At 43.7% G+C, this 8,532-nt stretch overlaps 1 long non-coding RNA gene across 1 annotated transcript in view; it reads left to right on the top strand.

The window, feature by feature from the left end:
• Positions 1–8,208, top strand: part of LOC121657875 — a 206,965-nt gene extending 198,757 nt beyond the window's left edge. The window contains exon 6 of the long non-coding RNA XR_006013741.1: positions 8,090–8,208. This is a non-coding gene — a long non-coding RNA (uncharacterized LOC121657875). The remainder of the gene's footprint in view (positions 1–8,089) is intronic.
• Positions 8,209–8,532: the final 324 nt, after the last annotated feature.

The raw sequence follows: 8,532 nt of genomic DNA on the forward strand, positions 1-8,532 counted from the left end.
GTATTAATCATGGTGCATCTTACCCTTTAATTGAAGCTACTACAGTTCTTCATCTGGACGCCTTTGGTGAGCCATGACCATCTATGGGCCATAATGTTGGTAATTAATAATTTGTATATATTTAGTGTTGTTGAAGCTGTTGGCTGTGGTGCATGAGACTCTGACACTGTCCATACTGTTTCTGTTGTATCATTCCCTCCATGGTGGTAATCGCAGCTACCACGCACGGGATCTTTGTTATTGCAAACTCCATGTAGGTCAGCAGTCCTGGGAGTGACTGAAGAACCTCCTTCATACCACTACCAAAGGTAGCCAAAGGTAGCGGTATGAAGCTAAGTCTGCTAAATCCACATCTCTTTAAAGGAGGAAGGGATGGCAGTAGTCTCTGCTAGTGACAAGAGCCTGCAAATAGGTGCATACAACCTCATACAGTCTGTGGCTGAAGGAGTAGGGGAAGTAGTGGTGTTTGTTGTGTTGACGTGAAGAGCCTGCAGCCCCACCAAAGACTTTTCGTGCTGCTCACAAGGCCTGTGGCTCAAGCCAGATGTTTTGCTGAAGCAACTTGACGAATAGCTGGACGCATCAATAGTGGGAGATTAGTATCTCTGTAATTTAAAGTATTTTCCTCCCTCCACTCCCCCGAGTATCCTGATGTTCAAGGCTGCCAGAAAGTGCCTGTAATCTTGCCTTTTAAGTCAAAAGTGTAGGAGAAGGACTGGTTTAGGTGTCTCTGGGTGCCCAGTTTGCTGTATGGTGCAGAACTGTGGGTACATCACATTGCTGAGGCTGTTCCATATGCAGATATTATACCTGTTTTGTGACTGTCTGTGGAGCTGCTTGAACACAGATTCCTATTACTGCTTGTGGGAGTTGGAATTTTGTACTCTTGTCTTCCAAGCCGTGTTCCATCCAGCAAGCCCTTAAAGTCTTGTGAGACCATCACCTTTGCATATTTTGTCTGAAAAGTCTTTGCGCGTAGTTCCGTGTGCCAGAAGCCGCATACTATGTTTTCCTAAAAATTACGTTCGAGTTGCCAAAAAAATTGGTGGGAACTTGCAATTTCCGAGTTACAAGTTCACACGCCAACTGCGAAAGGAGAAAAGCCGACGTGCGAGGTTTTGCAGAACCCTGACTGTCTCCCTTCCGGCTGAGCTCTAATCTGTGCTCCCACCGGTGTCGTGTGTGCCGACAGCCGGAGCAGGCACCGGGGCTGGCGGCTCCCTTCCAGCGTGTGGGCAGCCCGAGTGGCACAGGCAAGCGGGAAGGGAAGGAGAAAAAGGAGACCGAGCTGCAGACTCAGACTTGAGAAGTAATTTCAGCCATGCCTTGGCGTATGGGAAATTGGGTTAGCGTGGTCTTTGGAAAAACGCAGTTTGGGCAATGAGAAAGGAGCGGATCGCCAGCGTAGCAGGTGGTCGTTTACAAAACAATCCGTCTTTTTATGTGTTTAGTAAGTCTTGAAGTAATGGCTGCAAGAGATCCATTTGTTGCTGCCCGTGCTCCCCTCTCAATTATTGAAAATAGCTTTTGCACATCCTGATTTTGTGTACTTAAATATTTTGGGGTTTAACTTTGTTATTTCATTTTTTAAAGTCTTTAGCGGTTGCATGTTCGACACGGCTTTGTTATCCTAGATGTTATGTTATGATCTGGCACACAGAGCATTAATTCCTTTATCAGCTCTATTTCCTTTACAGTTGTTCATTTAATTGAGCTCCTCTGTGTATTTTACAAAACAAGATGCATTCATTATAACTTGCAGACCTCAGATAATATTGTAACATGTTTCAGAAAAATAGCACTTTTGTAGATAGTTGTGGAAGTTGGGTGTTTGGTTTATTTTTCAGATGAGATGGGAGGAAGCAGTAGCAGAATTCTTGCATGCATAATCAGTCAGAACTTTCCAGAAGCTCTTTATTCAAGTTATTTTCTTTTAAAGCTGTGTTTACTCTAAGAATTCGGCTGAGGCAGTTGAAATATGTGGCTGCAGTAGAGAACAAAATACACTGTATGTTTTGTTACTCTCCTTGTTCTGCTTTGACTTGTGCAAACAGTTTTAATCCAAAGGAAGAGATCATACGGTCTGTGACTGTGGTATCGTACAATCCAGTTTAGGGTGCAAATTACCCTCTTATGGCACATCCTGACATTGGATAGTCTTGTCTGAAATAGGCTGTAAATAGAGTGTATCCTTCTCTTTCACAAGCCCTTGGAGCAGGAAGCCACATGCCTTTGCTCTACAGTGTTCAGGAGCCAGCACATCTGTGGGCCCATGCACCTGCATGCAGCTGGAGATGTTCAAATACTGTCTTTTGTGCAGATTTTGAACATTAAACACTCGTTTCTGGTTGTAAACGGCCTCCACATGCTGCTGGGGGTTCAGCACCAGAAAGGCCATTTCCTGGAGCATGGAGCAACCTCTGCTGAGCTTGGCAGTGACGGACCCTCCCAGTCCAGGGCTGAACAGCTGGTTCTGGAGAGGTCATGGGGCCGCAGTGCTGTCTGTTGGGAGGCTTTCTGTTCCATTGGCATCGTGCATGGAAAAGGTACGAGCAGCCACAGGAGTGCTCACTGTCATTGGCCAAGGCAAGCTGGAGAGGCTCATTTGGTGTCCTGCAAATCCTCTCTGCTGTTGCCTTTCCCAGCCATGGCTGATGGTGGATTAGAGGTGGGCATTGCTTTTCAGCCATGGGTGAATGTAGAAGAGGGATTAAGAGCTCGGCTTCCTGCATCCTGACTCAAAAGTAGGCATATGTGGTTTTTTGGAGGAGTTAGGAACAAATTGGTTTTGAGAGCTTTTTTAGGGAGTTTTCTCAGGCACAGGATGAAATTGTGAGGTGAAAAAAATTCACGCTTTTTTTCCCTCTTCTTTATTGGGCCAGTGTGGAGAGGACCAACTGTATTTTTGGGTGCTTGGGATCCATGTGTGTGGCTGTTGAGGAACATGTGCTGTATGTACACATCTCCTGCACAAAAATGTGATGGGGTGGGATCCTTGCTCTGGACTGAGACTGGAGCTATTCCTGGGAAAGAAAACATGAAGACAAAACTGGGGATGAAGGCACCTCTTCTGTCCAACTTACTCTGTTCTGGCTGATGTGAACTGGCTTGCTGGGTACTTGGATACTGTGTGTGTGTTTGTGTGTTAGCTTACACACCAGTGTTCACCAACACATCTGGTTTCCCTGATGGGTCATGCTATCCTTGCTGTAATGTGAGAGCCACAGCCCTTGGACAGGGCAAGGCAAGGAGTCCATCTGTGTTTCCACAAAAGCTTAGCTAAGTGCATTTTTTATATTGTGTTGTGGGCCTGATTCTTGTGGGGGGTTAGATGCTCTTAGTTGTGGATGCTCAGTGTTTTTGCAAGTCACCCTGCTCAGAAGTTGGTGGTTACAGGGGTTATTTTAAGGGGAAAAAGCATTTTCCATTTGCTTCTCCATGAACTGAAACCGTTAAAGAGCCCTTGCTTAGTTTTCCTCACACAAGCACACACTGATGGAAGCATGAGAGGGACTGCAGGTCTTGGAAGGCTTGAAGTGTGTGAAAACAGTGAGTCCTAATGAAAAGGGTTTTGCAATTTAATTGTAGTGGGTGTGCCTTTGTTTGTGCAAAGAAATGAAAGTGCTGGAGGCCGAAGTGCTTTCTTTATCCTCAGAATAGTGAGCAGTACAAACTTCCCTGGCCAGTTCTGCCACAGTGCTCGAGACCTGCAAGTCCCTGCAGAGCTTTGGCTCTCTGCTCACTGGGACCCATCCCGTGGACTTTTGAGCCTTCAGCCATCCAGCCTCTCAGGGCTCTCCAGAAATACCATGTGAAGGACCTTTCTTGGGTTCCTGAGCGCCCTTCTCTTAAGGTGTTTGTTCACATCACAGATTGACTGCATTTGGGAAGACCATTGTGTCCTTTGCAGTGGTTTTGAGAGTCATGACTTCCCCTCAGGATGGATCTGCACATCTCCATGTAGCCAGTGTTCCACTTGTTGAAGGCAAGGGGCTTGTTCCTCCTTCACACTGCCTCGTAAACCCCTCTGGAGTAGTCTGTGAATCCCAGTCTGGTGCCAGGGGGCCAAATGCCCTGCTCCCTTCTGCTCCAGCCTTCTCAGCTACCCTGTGCCCCACAGCAACATGATCCATTTTAAATAGATGCTGTTTGCAGCATCTTGGACTTGCTGTGTGAGGATGGGAAATGTTAACATAAATTCTTTAAATAACATCTAGTAGTGTTGAATGCACAGAATTATAAAACATTTTTATATTCTGAGACTCATTTGCATCTTCACATTAAAAACTGTGGTTTTCTTCTCAGGGAATGGTTGCAAGATCTGATTTGTTTTGAAATCAAAGCTAAATTTGTGTTCTTGCTTTCCTTTTTGCCCTTCATTTGACAAATTTTTCTTGTTCTATAAATACAGAGTTGTAAACAAGGGCTAATCCTTAGCAACAACCTGGAAAGTTAACATTTCTCTCCAGCACCTATTATAATTAATTCAGACACTATGAATATGATGTGATTTACACATAATATTCCTAAGGCCAGGAGGTACTAATATCTTCTTAGAGAACTGAGGAAAAGAACATGCTTTTGTGTGTGCCATATAACATAATTGCACTGCATTTTCTTTCATGAGAAGATGTTTAAAGATGCTTTTTACTTTGCATTTGAAAAATGAAAGGCTTCTGCTTCTGCATTTGGCTGAAATTGTCTTAAATGTGTTTTCCCTCCTGCAGCAGTCAACATTGTCAAAACATTTTGCAAAGTACATTTTAATAATATAGGTTAGGACCATCATTATATTAATTTAATTCTCTGTGTAGGTAAATTCGTAAGATACTTCCACTTTGTCGTAAAAGTTTTTCACAGTAAACATCATCTGTTTTCCCTGTGTAAAAAAGGAAGGAGATAATATAGTCGACAAAAGGATAAATGCCTTGTGTGAAAATTGTAAAAGTATAGCTTGAACAGCCTTTCTCTCGTGGTCCATCCTTGTATTTTATTTAATTTTCATTTAATTTTGTTTTGTTCTGTTTATATTTGTTCAGGGAGTGTTTTTGTAGTGTTAATCTATGTAAGCCACATGCAGTTGAAAACTGCAACTCCCAAAAGGCTGTGATTAAAACATTATGGATGTGGCAAACCACAAATGCAAAAGGAAGTTTACATTTAGATTTTCTTCATAAAATATTTTATTCAAGTTTTGTAATACCTTGGTATCGTGGTCAGCATTGCCATAAAAATTCTGTGTTATATGGAATGATACAATCTGTGAAGCATTTCCCATTATGTAGACACCATGTCTTTAAATTATAGCAATTTCTTAAGATTTTAAAGCAAAATGAGCTCTTAGAAGTGTGATTAATAGCAGGGAATGAGGCTAACACTGGGTCATCAGTGGCACTCCATTACAAAAAAGGTTGGACTAATAAAAGCATCCATCTATTTGACCAATAAAGCATTTGAATGATATGCTTATAGTTTTTATCATAGTGTAGTTACTTTGTACTGAATAAACTGTGATTTTACATGCTGGAAAAGGAGCGTGGAACAGGCAGCACGGCTGAGGTGAGAGCAGTTGTCTCAAGTAGGGAAATATCAGGGCTTTTATGTGAAGCTTGATGTTTTCAGAAGCCTTCAGGTTGCAGTGTCTAAATTTTTGAAGCTGCTGTGAAATATCTAAATCCCCTGTGACCCGTGCCTGCCTGCCCACAGTCATTCGGTGAGGCTGGCCCTCGCTGTCCTGCAGGGAGGGGAGAAAGGAGGGTATTGTGTGTAATCATTAATTCAGAGTTAAGTCCCCGGCAGCCCCAGACATCAGAAATACTCTGCTGCAGCACAGGAAATGGGGCAGCACTTCTGTTTTCCTGGTGTGCGGACGCCAACCCTGTCCTCGAGTTGCACCTTTCATCCTGCCTGCTATTATGCTGTCAACCTGATGTATTAAAAAATAGGCAGTTGCCTGAACAATACTGCATTTGGGTTTTATTTAAATACCTGTCTTATTAGTAGGTTGTACTGATTTCATGGTTTTGAACTTTTTTTTTTCTTTTTTTTTTTTTTATTACAACAAAAGGCTAAATATTTTCTGAAAAAGAAAACGAAGGTTCTTGGCCAGCTGTGGATGTCCAGGATTGTGCTGTGAAGAAAAGTAACAAATATTCTAAAACTTGTAAAAAAATGATGAGGGGGGAGGCTTCTGGCCATCATGCTGTTTGCACATGAAATGGCAAGGGAGGGGAGATTAGTGCCAGGGCCAGCTGTGACCTTGGATGCTTCATAGATTTGAGACTGGGATGATTTTCCTCAGTGCTTGGCGGTGATGCTGGTGCTCATCAGAAGGTAGGGGTGAACCAGGGAGGGAAAATGGTGCAGCTGGGAGGAAAAAGGACCCGTGGTATAGCCCACAGCTACATCCTCTAACCCCACCTGACTGGTACAACATCTTAAAGGGCTTATTTTACATAGGAGAGGGATGAAGAGACCCATGGAGGTCTCATGCAGGGATTGTGTCAGGGCAGGAATGTAACCCAGAGCCCTGGATTAACCTCTACCGTTAAGACTATCCATCTTCTCTCCCTGTACTTTAGATCTTTCCTGAAATCCATGTTCAGGATAGACAACTTACAGAAACCTCCCTGGAGGAATGTAGCAATAGGAAATTTCTTGAGTGTTACAGGGAGGAGAGATGGGGAAGGAAAGGCTGTCTGGAAGGTGGCAAACCCAGGGGACTTGGGTGTCCTGAGCACCTTGAGGACTAATGTCACAGTTCCTAGGGGCCAGGAGAGGAATGTTGGATGGAGAGCAGTTGGGGGCCAGAGGATTTGGTTGCAAGAAGACATCCAAGGGGCTTCTGGTTTGACGGAGAGGAGCTGGGGAGATCTACAAAGATCAGAGAATGGTGATGGGAGGCAGAGGCAAGGGGCTTGAGGGTGGGAGAGAGAAAGGAGGGGGAGGAGGGCTGAACCATGGCTTCATTGCTGCTGCAGGGCCCTGGCATGGCCATGGGGGTGTGTGTGAATGACACATGTCCATGGTTGTGCTGGGCAGGTTGGACTGTGTCGAAAGCTGTTGTTTTGCTTGTTTGTGCGAGGAGTGAAATGAAAATTTTGCACCCCACCTTTCGCCGTTGTTGTTTTTCTGGGTTTTGATTTTTTTTTTTTTTTTTTTTTAATGCAAATGGATCTTTCACATCAGTGGTTTGGCCGGTAAATCTTGTTTTGTGAAACACTTTCAAGTGTTTTCAACTCCTTTCTTTCCCTTTTATTGGAGCAGATGCACAGCTCTGTATTTTCCCCTGCTGCCTGTTGTCTTGAGGTTGCACAGCAAGACTGCAAAGGCTTTTTTGTTTGTTGTTGTTGAAGGGGAGGAAAAAACCCTCAATCCACAGAAGAGTTAACAGGATTTCACTTGATCTGCTCGTTTATGCAATGAGTAATTCGAGGTTGGTAACAGCAAATTGTTGTTTATAAGCAAACGTGGCACTGTGTAAACAAGAAGGCCTGGTCCCCAACTGGTTTGATTTCATGGTGGTCAGCAGCTGATGCATGTAACGTACAACCTTTCTGTTTCTCGAAATGTCAGAAGAATGACTATTTGTTTGTCTTGAGTTCTTCCCAGCTGTTTACTCTGTAATGCATTTGCCTCAACCTTGATTCCCTAAGAGTGGCCCCTTTCTCCTCCCTGCTCTGTTTACATTAGTCCTGCCCCGAGTGTCACCTATGAAATCTGTTGATTATTCCACCTGGTTAATGTTAAATTGCTCTTGCAAGATGATGTGTTTGTTCATAAACACAAATGCTGGGCCCCTTGTTTACTGTACCCATGGCAGCAATCAGTTATTAAACAAATATTGCTTTGTTTGCGGGTGTGAGCAGCAGTTTATCCTGCAAGGTCTGGACAAAAACCTTTAAATGCTGGGATTTTGATAAAGGAGAAAAAGGGGAGCTTGTCCCTGGAATGTGGCTGAAACTCACTTTGGTTTGCTTTGCTTATCTTTAACTTGGGTGAAGGGGCTAGAAAGATTAGCAAGTTGTTTGGTTTTTCCAAGAGATTTCCTTAGTGTAATGATATCTATCCAGTTGTTTGCTTTTTTCAGAAGGGAGAGAGCACTCCTGCAAGACGACTAGCACAGCGGTAGACGGCTGATGGCTAGAAAATCCTGCATGGAGCAAACAAGGAGGTAGAAGGTCTAGGACAAAGGTATAGGGCTATGAACCAGGTAATCACCCCAAAAGTATGGCCTTGTGTTCTATGTCAGCATTTGGTCGGGGGCTTTTCGGTTTCCCTCTTTTCTCATGTCGGATTTTAATTGATGCATGTGCCATCGATGGAGTTGGAAAAGGCAAAGCTTTCAGTTTTACTTCTGAGGAGATCTGAGGAAAATCTGTTTTAGAAGCAGAGCCGTTTGAATCGAGAGAAAATACCAAATTTAAAAACGCGCTTTGTTGCTCCTCCCCCTGTGAGCGAAATGACGGAGCTGCTTTTCTTCTTTTTATAACTGGAAAACTGCATTTACATCTGCTAATTTCTCTGTGCTGC

Source organism: Corvus kubaryi, unplaced genomic scaffold (genome assembly GCF_017639235.1).
Source record: "Corvus kubaryi isolate FWS band 111438036 unplaced genomic scaffold, C.kubaryi_AGA036_p1.0 136, whole genome shotgun sequence".
NCBI lineage: Eukaryota > Metazoa > Chordata > Aves > Passeriformes > Corvidae > Corvus > Corvus kubaryi.